This window comes from Mercenaria mercenaria, chromosome 4, assembly GCF_021730395.1.
Source record: "Mercenaria mercenaria strain notata chromosome 4, MADL_Memer_1, whole genome shotgun sequence".
In the NCBI taxonomy this organism is placed as follows: Eukaryota; Metazoa; Mollusca; class Bivalvia; order Venerida; family Veneridae; genus Mercenaria; species Mercenaria mercenaria.
In genome coordinates this window covers 69,622,967-69,646,777 of record NC_069364.1, presented here as the reverse complement: position 1 = coordinate 69,646,777, position 23,811 = coordinate 69,622,967, and the positions used below count along the sequence as shown (strand labels likewise).

General features: G+C 28.5%; 1 long non-coding RNA gene across 1 annotated transcript; it reads right to left on the bottom strand.

Annotated features, from left to right (window-relative positions):
* Window positions 1–11,065: 11,065 nt before the first annotated feature.
* Window positions 11,066–13,508, bottom strand: LOC123553484 (uncharacterized). The gene is made up of 4 exons (XR_006686766.2): window positions 13,418–13,508; window positions 12,335–12,463; window positions 11,675–11,763; window positions 11,066–11,250 (listed from the first exon to the last, which is right to left on the bottom strand). It is a non-coding gene; the product is annotated as an uncharacterized LOC123553484 (long non-coding RNA).
* Between the last annotated feature and the right edge of the window lie 10,303 nt (window positions 13,509–23,811).

The following is a 23,811-nucleotide window of genomic DNA, read 5'->3' as shown; positions in this document are numbered from 1 at the left end:
TTTTGCTTTTTTATTAACACAGTTTGTATAAATTGTTAACAAGGGATTAACTCTGTATAAAATTATGATTAAAACATGCCATCAATTGATCTGTTCCATAGTTGTATGTAGTAAAATCTTTTTGACATTTTCTGTCCATTACTGATAGAATGATAAACATTGAACATTCCGATAGAAAACTGAATAACATATGATGGAAAATTGTCAGTATAATTTGATTTCACACTTTCCTAAATTGTTTAAATATTTGAAGCTATACAGTTCATTTTAGACTAATTATGATGTTATATGTATTATGGAAAATATAAAGTTATTGATTGATAATATCAACTATATAAAATTGACATGAAAATAAATAATATTTTGTCATTTAAAAAAATAGGTTAAATTTATAGATGAATTAGGTAACAGGTATTTTATATCGTAGCATTTTGTTTTATTTAGGAAATATTTTATTGCTACAATGCTGATGTAATTAGATTACACGAAATGTTGTATTTTACTTAATCTGAAAGCATGGAGGAAAATAGTCATACATGTAATTTTACTTACACAAATTCCATTCGAACCAAACTTGATCAAAATTTGTGTTTATGTCACTTTATTTGAATAAATGTGTTCACTGCTTTGCACTATTTGCTTTCAATAAATGAATTAATGAATTAAATTTCCCAAAATATAGTACACTTCTTTTCGGTATGTAATTGCAATTGTATCATCATTCCTATAACATATTTGGTCAAAATAGAAAAGGGGAATCTCTACATGTCACCAAACATGCCGAAAATACAAAATGTTTCAGGGTTGCTTGGATTGAGCCTGTTCTTGGACCGAAGTGGAATGGAATTCTACCATCTACGCTTCTAAACCATACACAAAGCCATTTCATAAGTTGTTATTTATGTTCAAATTTTAATATAAATATTTGTTACAAGTGTTTGACAACCTAAAATCTTCTGTTTTATACATGTTCAGTTACGTTAATGTACGAGATTTATTGTACAAGAACAAATTTTTACAAGTTGTGACATAATTGACATTTCCGTCGTGTAAAAATAGCACATCTCTTCCCATCGTTGATATCATCACAGTATAGGTTTTAACGGGCCTGTTACTTTTTTAATTGAATGGACGACCCGAAAATTAATTAATCGCCGTAATAACGACAACGTCATCACTATTTAGGGCTATGTTAAAACGTGATTTTTCCACGCCATTTTCGTTAAAGGTGATAGTCCGTAATACAGTAGAACTTTAAAAGATTAGATCATTCTGTTTGACATGGTATGTTTTGAAATATGTCAATATAACTTTTTCTTCAAGGACTAAAGAAACTATCTTTGCACGGGAAATCTAACTGTTGAATGACTGTATAATAGAAGTTACTTCACTACTGTTTTTTATTCTTTGAAATATCCAGTATAATTAATATGTAAAGTCAAACCTGATTCTAGCTAACTGCCTCTGGTAATTCCAATGCTGATATTTATTAATATGCATATATTTTTTGTGTTGTGTTGTGTGCCCATTCTGTTATATGTAGTTTGTACAGCGCTTTTGAACGTTTATATTATAGATGAAAAGAGCACTGTAAAACTCTAGTTAATAATGATATTAATATTTCAAGGTATTAACATCTAACCATGGAATAGTATGTTCGTATTAGTTCAATCCCTTTGAAAATATTATGACTGGTTCTCCTAGTTGCAAGATTCTAAAATCTACATTGAAATTATATATTTGTCTATTGATTGAATAACAAAAATTAAAACTCTAAATGCTCTACCTAAACATACGTTTAAAAGTGAAAACAAGACAAATCATCAAATCATTCGTGCTTTTTTGTAATAAAGGTAAAAAAGGCATTATAAGCAGGAATTTCAAAAATCGAGATGCATCCTTGATAACATGATTAGATTTAACCAAAAGCTGACCTCTACCCAATTTACAGTGATTTAAATGGTCAAATGCACACCTTTAACGAAAATGGCGTCGAAAAATCACGTTTTAGCATAGCCCTAAATAGTGATGACGTTGTCGTTATTACGGCGATTAATTTATTTTCGGGTCGTCCATTCAATTAAAAAAGTAATCATTCATTAAATATAAAAGACCCGTTAAAACCTATACTGTGATGTAATTCTCAAATTTGTACTCCAAAGGATTACTTTATGCAATAATCATGCCAAAAGCTTTCTAAAAAATTATTGTTTTTGTGCAGAATGACGGAGTAGTGTCTCAAACCTGTCCAACAGATTAAAATAAAAAATATAATTATCAAATATGTTTATTTTATTGTAAAATGAGCGAACAAAATCCGGGGGTCTCCGACTTTGCTTTTTGCTGTATTGCTTTTTTTTATCTACCCCCTTTTTCACCAGCATATTTTGTGCATCAAAATTTCAGGAAAATCTGTATTTATTTTAGGGATTTATAAGTTGGTCACAAAACGAATGCTACAACACATTAGGTTTCATTTTAAGGGTATTCTAATTTTGTAAGCAATTTTCCGATTTCTTTCGGATTTTTATTGTCACACTTGTATATCTAAATGGATGTTGCACACACAAAAACGTAATAAAAATGATACTTTCTATTAAAAATGCTCGTTTTCTCATCCATAGATTTTTATTTAGTTTTCTGAAAATGTTCCTGAATTTTTTAGAATAAAATAAGAATTCCTTGACTACACGCTACGGGGCTATAAAATTGGGAAGTTGAAGTTACGTCTTTCCCTGCATTTTTCTATCAAGGTCACATTGGTCGTTTGTAGGATTTATTTGCAGCCTTGAATATTGCATCATTAAATAATGTTTCGCATTTGGTCTTAGCCCATTTTTATCACTAACCTTCTGTTTATATATATAAGAATTTTACATATTTTTTTTAATATTAATTATTATCATTATTATTATTATTTGATACAGGTTATCATAATTATTTTTTTTTGGATACAGAGTGAAAAGCCGTAACGCAGCGTCATCTACCTTAAGGCGAAGAAGGCGTAATGCAGCGTCAGAACATTACTCTTTGCATTCTAAGCGTTGACGGTAAACTGTTTGTATGCTAAAGATTCCATTTTGCATACAGTTGTTTTCTTATATTTAAACTCAAAATATCTAAATATAAAGGGGTGGCTATAACTATTGCCTACTTTGAATATATTTTCTGACATATTCTTATCAATCAAAGCTAGAATGAAAGCACCGAAGCAAAAAAATATATCCATTGATAATTAGAGTAAAAACATGGCTAACCTTTTGTCAGCATTTGACCGTATTCATATTTAGCACTCAGACAAAAACTTCTACCATTTTTAAAAGTATGTGTATTGTTTCGAACAATTTAGATAGCGTGAATACTACAGCCGGATATAGCCGCTAAATCACTGTCTGTCGTTTACAACTTAAGCTTGAAACAAAACCGGGCGGTATGAATGAACTGAAGTATGAAATGTTAAAGATCGGTGCCGTTTCCAATATTTTACGCAAATTTGAGAACCCATTTCATCCGACTGCTCAGAGTCTGTCTTCAAACGACACTATTATAAGTAAATAAATTAAAAACATAAATAAAAAAAGAAAAAAGAAACGGTAAGAAATGTTTCAATGTTTCAGCAAACAACATATATGAGTCAGGCATATTCAGCATATTCGGCATAAATGCATTTTAGTGATAACCATTAATTGAGTTGGGTTTACGCAGTTTCTCACCAGTCCTCCAATTATGTCACGGCGGTCTGGTTACAAAATCTGTCTTTATAGTTTCTAACCTGCAAGCACTTTCCGAAACAAATTAACAATTTTCACACTTCATAGAGTTAGTCGGTCTCTAACTAACATCTTCGGATTCTGAGGAAAATTGTATATAACTATTTATGAAACGGTTGAAATTAGCTTTAACCAAATACGAAAAATTATTTAATAATGCAATAAGCCGTAAAATAAAGCCTGCAAATAAATCCTACAATGGTTGAAAAAAAAAGAAAAAACGCAGGAAAAGATGTAACGTTTAAACTTCCCACATTTCTTGACACCGTAGCGTAACAATGAACCCGGTGGTCAAGGAATTTTATAATCTTATGTTATTAAAAACAATTCAGGAACATTTTCAAAAAATTAAAAAAAAATCTTTGGAGGAGGGAACTAGCAGTAGAGTATATTTTTTTTCATTCATTTTTTTGTGTGTAACATGCATTCAGAAAATGGTTTCCAAAATTAGAATAAGCTTCAAAAAATTGATGTTGTTGTAAATTTGTTTTGTGATTAACTTATTTTTCCACAAAATACAAAATGTTCTTTCTGGGAGTAGGGTAAATTTTAAGACAATACAGCGAAAACAAAGTCGGAGACCCCCGTATATTTCTTAGCTCATTTTACAGTGAAATAAATTTATATTTTAAAGAAAATCTATGTAATTATTTTTCAAATACGGTATTCACTGAACATAAACTATTTTCAGTATTTGTTTTATTCATATTTATTTGTTATTTAGTTCATTTTTATAATTCCTTATTCGATTTTAAATAGCTCTATATGTCCACTCTTTCTTTTAAAGGAACAGAAATCGTCCCGAAAACACTTCAAAAGTAAGATTAATATATCTTGTGTATCTTTAAGATCTAGTTTTAAGGAATAAATTTGTCAAATCTCAAATAAATCTGCATCTTATATTAACAAAAGTGTTGCACATACGAACTCTACAGTTCCAGTGTCTACATTTCGTCTAACAGAATGTGATAAATATAGATACAAAATAAGGTTATGGGACAATTTAGAATTTGGGGTATAATTCTTCTGCCCGCGTTTTTACACAGAAAATGTAACGTTATAAAACGTAAATTCCGCATTTTTACACAGAAATTGTAACGTTATAAAACGTAAATTCCGCATTTTTACACAGAAATTGTAACGTTATAAAACGTAAATTCCTGCTTTTTTATTCAGTTTTGACTTTTGAAAATTTTGCAAGTAATTGCGATAGTTGTATGTTTAGTCATTGACAAGACGATTGCCTCTACAACGAAAAATGTCATTTTATTATACTGCCAATACCAATTTTCATTGTTTATATCTGAGAATAAATTGCGAGATTTTCGATATACTATTTTATTATTTTAATTAATTGTCATATTTTAACCATATTGAGCACGATAAAAGAGCGTCGTTTGTTTAGTAACTTCATTTTATTTTCAATATAATCTAAAAGATAAAATAACATTAAACATAAAACAAATGCAACATAACTGCGGAAAAAAATATGGACAGGGCTCACTTTACGAACTCAAACTATCCGGACTTGAAATTTTGATTTAGACGGACAGTACAAATGCATGTCCCTTTTTAAATGAAATTATCATATCGTAACAAATGAAATGACCGGTTACATAAAAAACTATTCGTATAAAGTAAATAAATCTAAAAATTGAGGCATGCATACCAGAATATTAAAGGTAGGAGTTATAAAGGAAATGGTGTATAAATAGGCCATATATTTAAGTTATTTACCTATTATTTATTTATTATTTAATTTAGATTTATATTTGATATTTATTATTCAATGAATACATAAAAATGTTTAAATACATGGTTAATCCATAATTGAAAATTGCCGTTTTACCATTTAAACTAAAATTTATTTTTACCGAGTATTGATAACCGAAGAATATAGATAAATATTAATTTATCTACATTTCATGAATAAAAATCATGTAGAGAATAAATAACCTTAGTATCAGTGTTGCTTCATTTTCTAGATAAATATTTTGTTTACTACTTTTTTTGCCATTAGAAATAGTAATTCATCAAAATAGTATTAATGTTCTAGACTGCCTAAAATGTTAAATGTAAAATAAATAATAGCGCCTATCAATTGGAAGCGTTAGTGTTGTGATTTAATGCCGTGATCGGAATGTTATTTTTTGTAAACATGTAAAGTTCATTGAGATTTTATACAAGTAATGTGATATAATTTTTTTTTTCTACTGCTACAAACAGAGTTTGATAAAATAAATAATAACGATTAATTTTGCTTTTTTATTAACACAGTTTGTATAAATTGTTAACAAGGGATTAACTCTGTATAAAATTATGATTAAAACATGTCATAAATTGATCTGTTCCATAGTTGTATGTAGTAAAATATTTTTGACATTTTCTGTCCATTACTGATAGAATGATAAACATTGAACATTCCGATAAAAACTGAATAACATATGCTGGAAAATGGTCAGTATATTTGATTTCACACTTTCCTAAAATGTTTAGATATTTGAAGCTATACAGTTCATTTTAGACTAATTATGATGTTATATGTATTATGGAAAATATAAAGTTAATTGCTATTGACTGATAATATCAACTATATAAAATTGACATAAAAATAAATAATATTTTGTCATTTAAAAAAATAGGTTAAATTTATAGATGAATTAGGTAACAGGTATTTTATATCGTAGCATATATTTTGTTCAATATTTAGGAAATATTTTATTGCTACAATGCTGATGTAATTTAATTACATGAAATGTTGTATTTTGCTTAATCTGAAAGCATGGAGGAAAATAGTCATACAAGTAATTTTACTTACACAATTTCCATTCGAACCAAACATGATCAAAATTTGTGTTTATGTCACTTTATTTGAATAAATGTGTTCACTGCTTTGCACTATTTGCTTTCAATTAATGAATTAATGAATGAAATTTCCCAAAATATAGTACACTTCTTTTCGGTATGTAATTGCAATTGTATCATCATTTCTATAACATATTTGGTCAAAATAGAAAAGGGGAATCTCTACATGTCACCAATCATGCCGAAAATACAAAATTTTTCAGGGTTGCTTGGATTGAGCCTGTTCATGGACTGAGGTGGAATGGAATTCTACCATCCACGTTTCTAAAACATGCACAAAATCATTTGATAAGTTGTTATTTATGTTCAACCTTTTAATATAAATATTTGTTACAAGTGTTTTGACAACATAAAATCTTCTGTTTTAAACATGATCAGTTACGTTAATGTACGAGATTTATTGTACAAGAACAAATTTTTACAAGTTGTGACATGATTGACATTTTCGTCGTGTAAAAATAGCACATCTCTTCCCATCGTTGATATTCCGTAATATTGTAGAACTTTAAAAGATTAGATCATTCTGTTTTATATGGTATGTTTTGAAATATGTCAATATAACTTTTTCTTCAAGGACTAAAGAAACTATCTTTGCACGGGAAATCAAGCTGTTCAATGACTGTATAATAGAAGTTACTTCACTATTGTTTTTTATTCTTTGAAATATCCAGTATAATTAATATGTAAAGTCAAACCTGATTCTAGCTAACTGTCTCTGGTAATTCCAATGCTGATATTTTTTAATATTCATATATTTTTTGTGTTGTGTTGTGTGCCCATTCTGTTATATGTAGTTTGTACAGCGCTTTTGAACGTTTAAATTATAGATAAAAAGAGCACTATAAAACTCTAGTTAATAATGATATTAATATTTAAAGGTATTAACAACAAAACATGGAATAATAATTTCATATTTGGGTTCTATCAAATATTTATGAATAAACATTTAATTACGACGAAAACCAAAAACTTGATACATGAAAATCTATTTCTGATAATGAAACATTATTTATATATTTGTCTATTGATTGCATAGCAGAAATTAAAACTCTAAATGCTCTACCTAAACATACGTTTAAAGTGAAAACAGGACAAATCATCAAATTATTCGTGCTTTTTTGTAATAAAGGTAAAGAAGGCGTTATAAGCAGGAATTTCTAAAATCGAGTTGCATCCTTGATAACATGATTAAATTTAACCAAAAGCTGACCTCCACCCAATTTACAGTGATAAAAATTGTCAAATGCACACCCTTGACGCAAATGGCGTCGAAAATTTACGTTTTAGCATAGCCCTAAATAGTGATGACGTTGTCGTTATTACGGCGATTAATTTATTTTCGGGCCGTCCATTCAATTAAAAAAGTAATCATTCATTTAATATAACAGGCCCGTTAAAACCTATACTGTGATGTATTCTCAAATTTGTACTCCGACTACTCGCCAAAGGATTACTTTATGCAAAAATCATGCCAAAAGCTTTCTACAAAATTATTGTTTTTGTGCAGAATGACGGAGTAGTGTGTCAAACCTGTCCAACAGATTTAAAAAAGAATAAAATTATCAAATATGCTTATTTTATTGTAAAATGATCGAACAAAATCCGGGGGTCTCCGACTTTGCTTTTTGCTGTATTGCTTTTTATTTTTATCTACCCGTTTTTCACCAGCTTATTTTGTGTTTTTATTTTAGGGATTGATAAGTTGGTCACAAAACGAATGCTACAACACATTAGGTTTCGTTTTAAGGGTATTCTAATTTTGTAAGCAATTTTCCGATTTCTTTCGGATTTTTATTGTCACACATGTATATCTGAATGCATGTTGCACACATAAAAACGTAATAAAAATGATACTTCCTATTAAAAATGCTCGTTTTCTCCTCCATAGATTTTTGTTTAGTTTTCTGAAAATGTTCCTGAAGTTTTTAGAATAAAATAAGAATTCCTCGACTACACGCTACGGTGCTATAAAAATTGGGAAGTTTAAGTTACGTCATTTCCTGCATTTTTCTATCAAGGTCCCATTGTTCGTTCGTAGTATTTATTTGCAGCCTTGAATATTGCATCATTAAATAAATTTTCGCATTTGGTTTGGCCCATTTATATCACTACCCTTCTGTTTATATATATATATATATAAGAATTTTACAGTTTTTATTATAATTATTATAATTATTATTATTATTTGATACATGTTTTTGGTACAGAATGAAAAGCCGTAACACAGCGTCATCTACCTTAAGGTCAAGAAGGCGTAATGCAGCGTCATAACATTACTCTTGGCGACGCCATTCTTTGCACTCTAAGCGTTGACGGTAAACTGTTTGTATGCTAAAGATTCCATTTCGCATACAGTTGTTTTCTTATATTTAAACTCAAAATATCTAAATATAAAGGGGTGGCTATAACTATTGCCTACTTTGAATATATTTTCTGACATATTCTTATCAATCAAAGCTAGAATGGAAGCACCGAAGCAAAAAAATATATCCTGATAATTAGAGTAAAAACATGGCTAACCTTTTGTCAGCATATGACCGTATTCATATTTAGCACTCAGACAAAAACTTCTACCATTTTTAAAAGTATGTGTATTGTTTCGAACAATTTAGATAGCGTGAATACTACAGCCGGATATAGCCGCTAAATCACTGTCTGTCGTTTGTAACTTAAGCTTGAAACAAAACCGGGCGGTATGAATGAACTGAAGTATAAAATGTTAAAGATCGGTGCCGTTTCCAATATTTTACGCAAAATTGAGAACCCATTTCATCCGAATCATGACTGCTCAGAGTCTGTCTTCATACGACACTATTATAAGTAAATAAATTAAAAACATAAATAAAAAAAGAAAAAAAGAAACGGTAAGAAATGTTTCAATGTTTCAGCACACAACATATATGGGTCAGGCATATTCAGCATATTCGGCATAAATGCATTTTAGTGATAACCATTAATTGAGTTGGGTTTACGCAGTTTCTCACCAGTCCTCCAGTTATGTCACGGCGGTCTGGTTACAAAATCTGTCTTTATAGTTTCTAACCTGCAAGCACTTTCCGAAACAAATTAACAATTTTCACACTTCATTGAGTTAGTCAGTCTCTAACTAACATCTTCGGATTCTGAGGAAAATTGTATATAACTATTTATGAAACGGTTGAAATTAGCTTTAACCAAATACGAAAAATTATTTAATAACGCAATAAGCCGTAAAATAAAGCCTGCAAAAAAATCCTACAATGGTTGAAAAAAAACGCAGGAAAAAGATGTAACGTTTAAACTTCCCACATTTCTTGACACCGTAGCGTAACAATGAACCCGGTAGTCAAGGAATTTTATAATCTTATTTTAATAAAAACAACTCAGGAACATTTTCAGAAAATTAAAAAATCTATGGAGGAGGGAACGAGCAGTAGAGTATATTTTTTTATTCAGATTTTGTGTGTAACATGCATTCTGAAAATGGTTTACAAAATTAGAATAAGCTTAAAATAAATTGATGTTGTTGTAAATTTGTTTTGTGATTAACTTATTTTTCCATAAAATATAAACTGTTCTTTCTGGGAGTAGGGTAAATTTTAAGACAACACAGCGAAAACGAAGTCAGAAACACCCGTATATTTTTAGCTCATTTTACAGTGAAATAAATTTATATGATAAGTTTAGTTTTTTTTTAAAGAAAATCTATGGGAGCAAATATCCCTTCGGCGAATAATCGGAATACATATTTGAAATTTACAGAAGCGATTAGCTTTAAGCGGACCTATTATTCTAAAAGAAAATTGATTACTTTTTTAATAAAATGGACGCTCCGAAACTAGAATAATCCCCGCACAAATGGTAACGTCACAATTAGATAGGGCTAGACTAAAACGCATTTTCGACGCTATTGCATAAAAAATGTGCATTTGACCTACTGTATAACTGTACACAGGTCGAAGATAAGGGATACAGCTTGCTTTGAATTCCCGCTTATTACGCCTTTTTTAAGTTAGGAACAAAATGGCTTGAATTTTTACAAATGGTTTGGTCGTTTAACATTTTATCATAAGTACAACAAGTACAATCAGTTACATTTTTTTCATTTCTTTTTTTTTGTTTAGTTAATGTCATTAATCAATTCATTTGTTTCTGTTCCGCTTAAAATATCCTAAATTTGATCATTTTATTAAATATCTCACCAGCCTTCAAATTATGTCACGGCGGTCTGCTTACACAACCTGTCTTTATAGTTATTAACCTGTAGACATTCTCCAAAAGAAATTGACAACTTTCCCACTTCATTGAGCGATATAGCTTGTCGGGCTCTAACTACCATCTCCGGATTCTGGGGAAAATTGTATCTTGCCATTCATTATTGAGGTATCCTAAATTTGATTGTTTTATTAAATAACGACAATTACGTCTATTTTAACCTAGACCCAGTAAATTTACAACACCTGATATTATACCCAGCATATCACAGAATTTGCTTAAAATATATTTGATAAAAAAGGACAGAGGATGATTCAGTCCACCTACATGATCAAATGAATAACCATTAAAATTCAATAAAATGTGCGAAGTACCTACCACCTTACAACCTCACAGTGTTCTTTGAGGAAAAATAAAGGCACTGGAAATTAAGAACAAATGTGTTAAGTACAACACTGCAGATTGAAAATATATAAATAAAAGAAGAGCCGAACAAATATGTATTTTAAACCGTTAATATATAATAGTTCATAACAGTATAAATACTTTAACAAAAATTTGTTTTTCTTATACTCCATCCAGGAAAGACCTGTCCTTTTTCTTTTAGTCCAAGATGATCTTCTTAGTCTTTCAACTGTGTTTATTCAGCGAAGTATTTCCCTGTTTGATCTTGAAATATATTTACTCCATAGGTAATTGTATATGTAATGTATACTTTACATAATGATACATGCTAAGAGTAATTAATAATGATATTCCTTGATTTAAGCAATGTATATTCCTTAAGTTTTGAAAATTATATCAGATTTGAATTTACTTCAGTAATTAGAATAAAAAGTACTCACCGATAATGATATTCCTATACTATAGCTTTACATAATCCAACTTGTATTAAACATTGACTCCGATTTGAATATCATCAATGATCGAATACCTTCAACATATGTATAAATACTCCGAATTGTATTGAAAATTAAATCAGATTAGAACATCGCCAATAATTACTTTTTTCACTATGTCTGGGTGTATTCTCAATTTTATTAAACATTTAATCCGGTTTGAATGTTAATGATCACAATAAAACGTAATATCCAATAACTATATTTCTTCACTTTGTCTTTGTATATTCCAAATTGTTTTGAAACTTAAAACCGACCTGAATATCACAAATAGTTACTCTCTATGTATATTCCAAATTGTATTGAAAATTAGATCCAATTTGAATACACAAAAATAATCGTAATAAAACATACTCACAAAAGTTACCCTATTATTGCCTCACTAATCTATTTATATTTTAAACTCCGTTGAAAAATTAAATCCAATTTGAAAACATATTAATTATTATAATAAAACTTTCTCTCAATTAGTTATACTCCTCTATATCTATGTATATTCTATTGACTATTTAATCCTGTTTTAATAAATAGTCTAATCATGTAATATCTTATACCAAACCACAACCTCGAGACATTTTCAACTCTGATCAATAAAAAAAAAATTACCTGATGAAACAGATTGTAGAAAACTAGTAGCCATTTGAGAAAGATGTCGTGCATACTGATTGTTGCTCTCCATCTTCAATAACTTTAAAACATTCCAAGGTTCTATTCTAGTACACATTATTACAATACCTGAAAAAAAAAAGAAATACATATATCAACCGGATATAGACATGTTCAAGGATGCGCTTCCTAACACTTTTCAGTCGGACTTTAAGTACAAGTGTCAAACAAATGCTTCACCAAAAAAGCCAACGTTTCGCAATAATGTTTACTTCGATTTTTTTTCTATGAATGTTTTAATCAAATGTTAAACAAAATTTACGAGAACAAAATATCATTTAAATGCATCCTTTCTTAACTTAAAATATGTGTTGTGTAATTAAATAATCACACTCTCTTACAAAATCTCTAAATTGTCTGAATGGAGACCGAACAAGCTATTGTTTTACATTAATGAAAATTATTCACATATAAATATAACACCCATTTTACACATTATGTTCATAAATGATATTAATGATTAATCTAAGTGAACTGTTCTATTACACTTGGAAGAAAAAGTACGGCGTTTTTTTCTGAAATTTGAAAATCAACAGTGAAAGAGAGAACTATTTTTTCTTGACTAACCTGACTTTTTATCTTCCGTTACGTATTACAAAGGAGTTTTAACCAATGTTGCTTTAAGAAATTCCGTTGGCGCTCAAGGTGTATGGAAAATTTACCGAAAAAGGATAATAACAGGTAAACATTGTCAGTAACAAATATATGCATTTTTATATACGCTGAACAAGTGTGACTATTATTCTTTGAATTTTCTTGTTCCTTAAAATGTAATTGAAGTATCGGGTATTTAAAACATGTAGTACGGTCATCTGTTTTCAAAGGAATTTGTTTGGAAAATAATTAATTAAGATAAACTTAATGTTGGAATACTCCCCTCTCTCCCCTTCCACTCTCCTGTTTAATCATTACAAGTCTTAGCAATAAACATTCCTCCTGATTATAATAAATATATCAAAACCTTTACAACAACACCAAAAAAAGAGAGAAAAAAACACAAACAAACAAACAAACAATATTTACCTTAACTTATTGGCACTGTTTGCACCTTTCTTCCCGCTATGTATGAGATGACTCATGTTGTCCTTGGCTGTATTTCCATTGTGATACAATCTAAGTGAATGGAAACAACCATTTTATAACCAAAATTGCTCAATTGAGAATATTTCAGCAGTCAGCAATTCCATGGTTTCGATCTTATTTTTTTTATGTTATTGAAAATGACTTCTGTGGAGATGTATTGTATTTCATTATTAATAAAATTTAAGTCAATGCATTAAATTCTAGTATGAACTCAAATTGAAAAATCGAAATTGTATTTGCAATCCTAATCTACCATTTCCATGTATCCTTTCAGTAAATACGGGTTTCAACACGTGTTAATGACTTATATCAGTATACTTATTTTTCGAATAAGATATTCGCTGAACATAAACTATTTCCAAAATCTGTTTTATTCATTTTCTTCATGTATATTTGTTATTTGCCAGTTTAATTTGATAATTCAAGATATGATTTTAAATAGCTTTATATGTCCATTCTGCTTTTATGCAATATACATATATTTGTTGAGGAGGAAAGAAATCATCCCGAAAACACTTCAGAAGTAAGATTTATATATCTTTTGTATCTTTAAGATCTAGTTTTAAGGAATATATTTGTCAAATTTCAAATTAATCTGCATCCTAAATTAACAAAAGTGATGCACATACGAACTCGACAGTTTCAGTGTTTATAATATTGACGAAGTAAGGATATGGAACTATTTTGAATTTCGGGTACGATTCATGTAATGGCCTGCTTTCTATTTTACACAGAAAATGTAACGTTATAAAACGTAAATTTCCTGTTTCTTTTATATTCAGTTCTGACCTTCGCAATTTTGTCATAGATCGAATTATCACATTATTTTGCGATACTAGTGTAAATTATTACAATTCGTTAAAAACAAGAATAAGGGATCTTGTTTTCCAAGAGTGGAGTGTTAATATTAAAGTCATTTCAAAATTAGATATTTATTGTAAATATAAAACAGCACTTTATTTTGAAAAGTATTTAAATGTCATATCAAATGACAACCTAAGAAAAGAAATGACTAGTTTACGATAATTTTCACATAATTTAGAGATAGAGTTAGGAAGATATATTAATGTAGGAAAGAATAACATATTACGTAAATTATGCAAGCAAAATGCCATCAAGTCAGTTTGTTTAGGTTTAGTTATTACAAGAAATAAACTTCATTTTATTTTCAATATAAACTAGAAGGTAAAATAGCATAAAAGAAACAACCAATACAACATAAATGCGAAAAAAATATGGACAGCGCTCACTTTACGAACTAAACTATCGGGACTTGGAATTTTAATTCAGACAGACATGGAATTATCATATCGTAAGAAACGAAATGACCAGTTACATAATAAAACTATCCATATAAAATGATTAAATATAAAAATTGAGACATGCATACCAGGATATTACAGGTAGTGGATATAAGGGCAGAGTTGTGTAAATAAATAAGCCATAAATTTAATATATATTTTAATCCGTAACTGAATATTGCCGTTTTAACTTTAATAAATTCCATTTTCATCGAGTGCTGTTATCCTTATTGATAACTGATAAATATAGATAAATATTAATTTATCTACATTTTTTGCATAAAACATGTAGAGAATCAATAACCTTACTACCAGTGTTGCTTCATCTTCTAGATATTTTGTTTACCTTCTTTTGCCATTAGAAATAGTAATTCATCAAAATAGTATTTAAGTTCTAGACTGCCATAAAATGTTTAATTGCGAATATATAATAACGTCAGTTGGAAGCGTATGCCTTAGTGTTGTAATTTAATGCCGTAATCGGTATGCTATTTTATGTAAACATTGTTTTAGGTATATATTCAGAAAGTGTATTTTAAAATCCATTGAGATTTTATACAAGTAAAGTGACATAGTTATTTATTTCTACTGCTAAAAACAAAGTTTAATAAGATAGATAATAACGATTTGCTTTCAATTAACATATTTTTGGATAAATTGTTAACAAGAGATCAAATGTGAATATAATTATGATTTAAACAGTTAATAAATTTATCTGTACCATAGTTGTATGTACTACAATATTATCTAAGTTTTTGACATTTTCTTTTCATTACTAATAAAATAATGAACATTGAAAACTCCAATAAAAAGTGAATAACATATGTTGGAAACTTGTCAGCATAATTTAATTTCAAATTTTTAAATTATTTAATATTTGAAGATATACAGTTCATTTTAGATTAACTATGATTATATGTACCATGGAAAATATAGGATTAATTGCTATTGATTGATAGTATCAATTATGTAAAATTGCAACAATCAGAATAAATTATGTTTAGTAATTTGAAAAATAGAATGAATTTATAGATGAATTAAGTATCAAAGATATTTTCTATATTTTTTTTCATTATTTAGGAAAAATTCTTTTCATTAAAATGCTGATGTAATTAGAATACATGAAATGTTGTATTTTGCTTAGTCTGAAAACATGGAGGAAATAGACAAACATGAAGTTTTACATATTCCACTCGAACCAAACATGTGTGTGGTTTATTTCACTTTACTTGATAAAATGCGTTCACTGCTTTGATTTTATTTTGTCACAATAGACAGGGAAAGCTCTACATGTCACCAAACATCTCCAAAATATTAACGAATAATGTTTCAGGCTCGCTTTAATTTTGCCTGTCCATGGACGGTGGTAAAAATATTTCTACAATCTACGCTGCTAAACCATACACAAAATCATTTCATAAGTTAATATTTATGTTCTAACTTTTAATATAGTTTTTGTTACAAGTATTTGACAATCTAAAATCTTCTGCTTGATATATGTTCAGTTACGTCAATGTGCCAGATGTATTATGCAAGAACAGGTTTTTACCAGATATGACATAAGTGACTCTTCTGTAGGGTAAAAGTCAACACATCCAACCATAGTTGATATTCCGTTACATTGTAGAACTTTAAAAGATAAGATCATTCTGTTTTACATCAAATTAAGATGAAATATTATCAGTGTCTGGAACAATCCAAAGACATTATATGTTTTGAAATACACAAGTAGTATAACTTTTTCTTAAAGGTCTAAGGAAACTAACTTTGCACTGGAAAACAAGCTTTTTAATGACTGTATAATAGATATTACTTTACTGTTGTTTATTGTTCCTTGACATATCTAGTATAATTAATGTGTAACGTTAAACCTGATTGTAGCTAACTTCCTCTGATATTTTAATGCTGATTTATATTTTTTTCAGTATATCTATATTTTTTGAGTCGTTCTATGTGCCCATATCATTCTGTTATATGTAGCTTGTACAGCGCTTCTGAACGTTTATTTCATGGATGAAAAGAGCATTTTAAAAATCTGGTAATTATTAATAATAATATTTAAAAGGTATTTACAACTAAACATGGAATGGAATGTTCGTATGTGTCCAATCCATTCATAAACAAATGTATGTAACTTCTATATAAGCTGAACACGTGCGACTATCATTTTTTATTTTTCTTGCTGCTTAAAATGTTAATAGATGTATCAAGTATTTAAAACATGTAGTACTGACATCTGTTTTCAAAGGATGTGGTTTTGAATGTCATGCAGTAATTTAAAGAAAAATAATTTATTAAGATAAAACTAATGTTGGAATACATCCCTCTCTCCACACTCCTGTCCCGTTCAACTATTACAAGTCTTAGCAATAAACACACCTCCTGATTATAATATGAAGTATTAAAACCTTAAAAAGAAAAAAAAGATATTTACTTAACTTAATGACACTGTTTGCATTTTTCTTACCGCCATGTTTGAGACGACTCATGTTGTCTTTGGCGTACTTCCATTGTGAATCAATCTAAGTGAATGGAAACATTACCATTTTATAACCAGTATTGCTCTATGGAAAATATTTCAGCAGTCAGCAATTCCATTGTTTTGATCTTATGTTTTTATGTTATGGACAATGATTTCTGTGGAGATGGACTGTATTTAATTATTGATACAATTTAAATCAATGCATGAAATTCTAATATTTATGTCTCGTTTATGTAAATACTGGTGTTAAAGACTTAGAACAGTGTAATTATTTTTCAAATATGGTATTCGCTGAACATAAACTATTTTCAGTATTTGTTTTATTCATTTTATTCATATTTATTTGTTATTTAGTTTATTTTGATAATTCCTTATTCGATTTTAAATAGCTTTATATGTCCAGTCTGTTTTTTTTAAAGGAACAGAAATCTTCCTGAAAACACTTCAAAAGTAAGATTAATATATCTTGTGTATCTTAAAGATCTAGTTTTAAGGAATAAATTTGTCAACTTTCAAATAAATCTGCATCTTATATTAACAAAAGTGTTGCACATTCGAATTCGACAGTTTCTGTGTCTACATTTCGTCTAGCAAAATTTGATAAATATAGATACAAAATAAGGATATGGGACAATTTAGAATTTTGGATATAATTCATTTAATGTCTGCTCGCATTTTTACACAGAAAATGTAACGTTATAAAACGTAAATTCCTGCTTTTTTTCAGTTTTGACTTTCGAAAACTTTGCAAGTAATTGCGATAGTTGTATGTTTTGTCATTGTCAAGACGATTGTCTCTACAACGAAAAATATCATATTATTATGCAGCCAGTACCAATTTTCATTGTTTATATCTGAGAATAAATTGCGAGATTTTCGACATACTATTTTATTATTTTTCAATATAAAATAAAAGATAAAATAACATTAAACATACAACCAATGCAACATAACTGCGAAAAAAATATGAACAGCGCTCACTTTACGAACTAAAACTATCCGGACTTCGAATTTTGATTAAGACGGACAGTACAAATGCTCTACTTTTTAAATGAATTATCATATCGTAACAAATGAAACAAACAGTTACATAAATAAACTATCCGTATAAATTCATTAAATCTAAAAATTGAGGCATGCATACCAGAATATTAAAGGTAGGAGTTATAAAGGAAAAATTGTATAAATAGGCCATATATTTAAATTATTTCACTATTATTTATTTATTTATTTATTCATTTATTTATTATTTAATTTAGATTTATATTTGATATTTATTATTCAATGAATACATGAAAATGTTTAAATACATGGTTAATCCGTAATTGAAAATTGCCGTTTTACCATTAAAATTAAAATTTATTATTACCGAGTATTGATAACCGATGAATATAGATAAATATTAATTTATATACATTTCTGGAATAAAAATCATACAGAAAATAAATAACCTTATTACCAGTGTTGCTTCATCTTCTAAATATTTTGTTTACTAATTTTTGGCCATTAGAAATAGTGATTCATCAAAATAGTATTTAAGTTCTAGACTGCCTAAAATGTTTAATTGAGAATATATAATAGCGCCTATCAATAGGAAGCGTAAGCCTTAGTGTTGTAATTTAATGCCGTGATCGAAATGTTATTTTATGTAAACATTGTTTTGTAAAGTTCATTGAGATTTTATACAAGTAAAGTGACATAATTATTTATTTCTACTGCTACAAACAAAGTATGATAAAATAAATAATAAAGATTAATTTTGCTTTTTTATTAACACAGTTTGTATAAATTGTTAACAAAGGATTAACTCTGAATAAAATTATGATTAAAACATGTCATAAATTGATCTGTTCCATAGTTGTATGTAGTAAAATGTTATTTATATTTTTGACATTTTCTGTCCATTACTGATAGAATAATAAACATTGAACATTCCGATAAAAAACTGAATATAATACATATGCTGGAAAATTGTCAGTATAATTTGATTTCACACTTTCCTAAATTGTTTTAATATTTGAAGATATACAGTTCATTTTAGATTAATTATGATGTTATATATATCATGGAAAATATAACGTTAATTGCTATTGATTGATAGACTAAACTATGTAAAACTGACATCAAAATAAATAATGTTTAGTCCTTTAAAAAATAGGTTAAATTTATAGATGAATTAGGTAACAGGTATTTTATATCGTAGCATTTTGTTCAAAATTTAGGGAATATTTTATTGCTAAAAATGCTGATGTAATTAGATTACATGAAATGTTGTATTTTGCTTAATCTGAAAACATGGAGAAAAATAGTCATACATGTAATTTTACTTACACAAATTCCATTCGAACCAAACATGATCGATATGTGTGTTTTATGTCACTATATTTGAATAAATGTGTTCACTGCTTTGCATTTGTTGCTTTCAATTAATGAATAAATGAATGAAATTTCCTAAAATATAGTACACTTCTTTTCGGTATGTAATTGCTATTGTATCATCATTCCTATAACATATTTGGTCAAAACAAAAAAGGGGAATCTCTACATGTCACCAAACATGCCGAAAATACAGAATGTTTCAGGGTCGCTTTGATTGAGGCTGTTCATGGAGGAAGGTGGAATGGAATTCTACCATCCACGCTTCTAAACCATACACAAATAATTTCGTAAGTTGTTATTTATGTTCAAACTTTTAATATAAATATTTGTTACAAGTGTTTTGACAATCTAAAATCTTCTGTTTTATACATGTTCAGTTACGTCAATGTACGAGATTTATTATACAAGAACAGATTTTTACCAGTTGTGACATAACTGACATTTTCGTCGGGTAAAAATCGCACATCTCATCCCGTAACATTGTAGAACTTTAAAAGATTAGATCATTCTGTTTTAGATTGTATGTTTTGAAATATGTCAATATATCTTTTTCTTCAAGGTCTAAAGAAGCTAACTTTGCACGGGAAATGATTTAAAAGCTGTTGAATGACCGTATAATAGAAGTTATTTCACTCTTGTATTTTGTTCTTTGAAATATCCAGTATAAATTTTGGGCGTAAAAACATTATTTGTTTCCGGTATCCCGACCTACTCTAAATTTTTGGCCTGACCCTAAATGTTTTATGGTCGTGGAGAATATTTTTTTGAACTGCACGTTTTATGCTTTAAACATGGCCATTGATCAACTTATCGATGCTCTAAAGACATAATCTCTTTATTTTTATTTTTTTTGACACAAAAATAATTTCTGAAAAGTGTCCTTTAATAAAAGTCCATAAAAAAGAAGAAAATTTCCGACCTACCCGCCCTTATTGTTTTGAGCATGTTACTTGAAACAAAGAATTTTTTTAGGCAATATGTTAAGTCAAACCTGATTCTAGCTAACTTCCTCTGGTAATTCCAATGCTGACATTTTTTAATATGCATATATTTTTCTAGTCGTGTTGTGTTGTGTGCCGATATCATTCTGTTATATGTAGTTTGTACAGCGCTTTTGAACGTTTATTTTATAGATGAAAAGAGCACTATAAAATCTAGTAAATAACATAAAATATTATAATATTTAAATGTATTTACAACTTAACATGGAATAGAATGTCCATATTAGTCCCATCCCTTTGAAAATATTATGACTGGTTCTTCTGGTTGCAAGATTCTAAAAAAGAGCTCTAATTTTACATTTAATGTTTGTGATGAAATATTTTGTATTTATCTACTAGACTCTTTAACCTACTTCATATGTGTGTTCTATCAAATATTTATGAGTAAACACCACCCGATGTTACTGCTTGTTTACAATACAATATCAGCTAACAAATTTTAATATTGCACTTCTTATATTCCATATAATTGATGCTTACATTTAAGGAAAAATGCAGTGAGATGGCTAAGCTTCTTAGATAAGATAAGTAATGTTCTGTGATTTTTAAACTGTAAGGGTAGAGATACATAACATGCAAATTTAGTATAAGTTACAGTGCGTTTTGTCCGCGGCCACGTTTCAAATAAGAAAAATATATAGTAATTTTATACAAGATATGTATCGTAATTGATAATAAAATGGATATAAGCATGCATGTATTTGTAATTGAACATACCCCCGCATTTTAATTTTAAAATCAAAATTCGTTTGCAATACTCTAAACAGCTAAAACTTTTTTCCGTATGTCAAAGCTACAGAAACAATAGTTTCTGTACTGCCTCACATTAGTTTCAAAAAGTTTCAGTTGAACTATTGAAGCCAATCTGAAATGACTAGATTGCCGTTTTGTTTAAATATTGATTTTATAGTCATTAAATATTTAAAATATTGAAAATGTGTTGATAACAAGACCATCAAAACTGATAAACCACATAATTTATCAAATACCATTTTGTTATATCTATGTTTACTTTGTTTCAAATAATATTTTGTGTTGATCTTAATGTACATATTTGTACTAAAATGGCAAACAAAGTATGATATCCGGTGATATATAACATATATTTAAGTGAGTTTAATTTTTTGTAGAGGAATAAAACGCGAACATGAGAACTGGATGAAGAATTCTTTTACATTTACTGCATATTTATGATAGGTTACATATCGCATCTATTAGATCTCGTGAAATTTCACAGGTATCTTCAATGTCAAATGCAATACATTGAAATAGAGACATAAATCTGATTGTAATTTTTTTTGTACGGTTGAACGATAAAATTAATTTTACGAAAGAGTGTGGCACAATTCATTATCTAAATTAAGATCGGCATTCATTTTAGAGCCGACGAGTTTAAAATAAAAGACATTATTATGTCAAAAGTGCTTCTAATGTGTCTAGAATTATATGAAAAATAAAAGATTTTAGGAAATGCAAATCATAGAGAATTTCGAGCCAAGCATAAAACCAAAATATAAAGATTCTCTTATAATGTTGAATACAATTTACAATTATTTCATTCCGACACTTGTACATTTTTGTTCATTTAATTCCTTTATTATTTTCATTAAATTATGACAGCAGCTAATAACATTTGATCAGTGGAAAATGATCTGAAAGTAATTTTTGAAAAAGAAAACAAAGTCTTTTATGGAATTTAGCCTATGGTAATTTTGTAAGGTATTCAAATACGGTAAAGACTTTCGGAATTTTATATCAAAGTCTTTGCAATGTATGGTTAGTGTTACTTTAGTGGTATAATTATTATGTCTAATGATTCGGAAAATCGTACTCACCAATAAATAATATTTCTGCACTCTGTCTACGTATATTCCAAACATTATTGAACATAAATCCGATTTGAATAATATTAATAATTAAGTTCCTTCTCTATACCTATGGATTTTTCCAAATGTCTTGATCACTAAATATGATTTAAATACGTTTTGATAATTAGAATATTAGAATAAAGAGTGGTTATCACATATCATAGTCCATTATATATATATACATATATTTCAAATTAAATCCGATTTGAAAATCACCAATTATTTCATTCATTCACTATGTCTTTGTACCTTTCAAATTATTAGAAATTAAATCCAATTGCTAAATATACTCACCAATAACCAAAAACACAACACATTCACTTTTGATGAATCACAAACTATGGGAGGCACGGAAACATTTTTTTGTCAAACCTGTACGATAGTAATTGCGGAAAGCTGTCGTCCATATTGATTTTTGTTTATCATCCCTGAAAGTAGGAAAGATTTTAATAACGTTAAAACATTCCAATGTTCAATTCAGCAATATGTACCTATAACTTTTCAATAGTTTGAAACTAAAAATAATATCTGACGGAAATTGAAAATTTAAAGAAAATTAGCCAATCACACTACAACTTTATAGCAATATATACGATATACGGTCTAACACATCAAACAATTAAAAAATGTAAAACATATAAAGAACCAGGACCCTAGTAGGAAAACAAACAAATCTCACGGGTTTAAACCGGCTTATGGTGCACCAATCCTTAAATGTAATCCTCAGAATGGTCTACAGTTACAGGAAAGTGTATTCACAAGGCGACTCCCATGAAGACAAGGCATGTAAAATAAACATGCTCGAATTATTATGAAATACATACATACGATATCATTCAGAAAAAGATCAATTTACGTGAACATATAATAATATTGCAAATATACGCTTAGGCTGATGGATTTTTTTTTTCATTAAATGAAATCTCTAATTAGAATTGCTTCTTTTCCAGTAAAATGTAAATATTAGTTATATTCATTTTTGTGTTTCAGCCGAGCTGTTATACGTATGTCTTACAAACAGTGTATCATTTTTTGAACCCCAAACAGTCAAGCCTAACCATATATTTTGGCTATGAACATTACTGATCGATTCCAAACTCAAAATATCAAATTGTGGGTTGTTTAATTAAATAATGACATTTTTTAAATGGACAGGGTATTGTTATACATTTTTGCAAGTATTGATTTTTAAATACAACATCAGTTTCAATACCCTGTATATTCATAAATGCTCATAACGACTGATTTAACACAATAAAAACAAAATATTGGGCGTTTTCGTTTGATTCTAATGTCAGCAGTG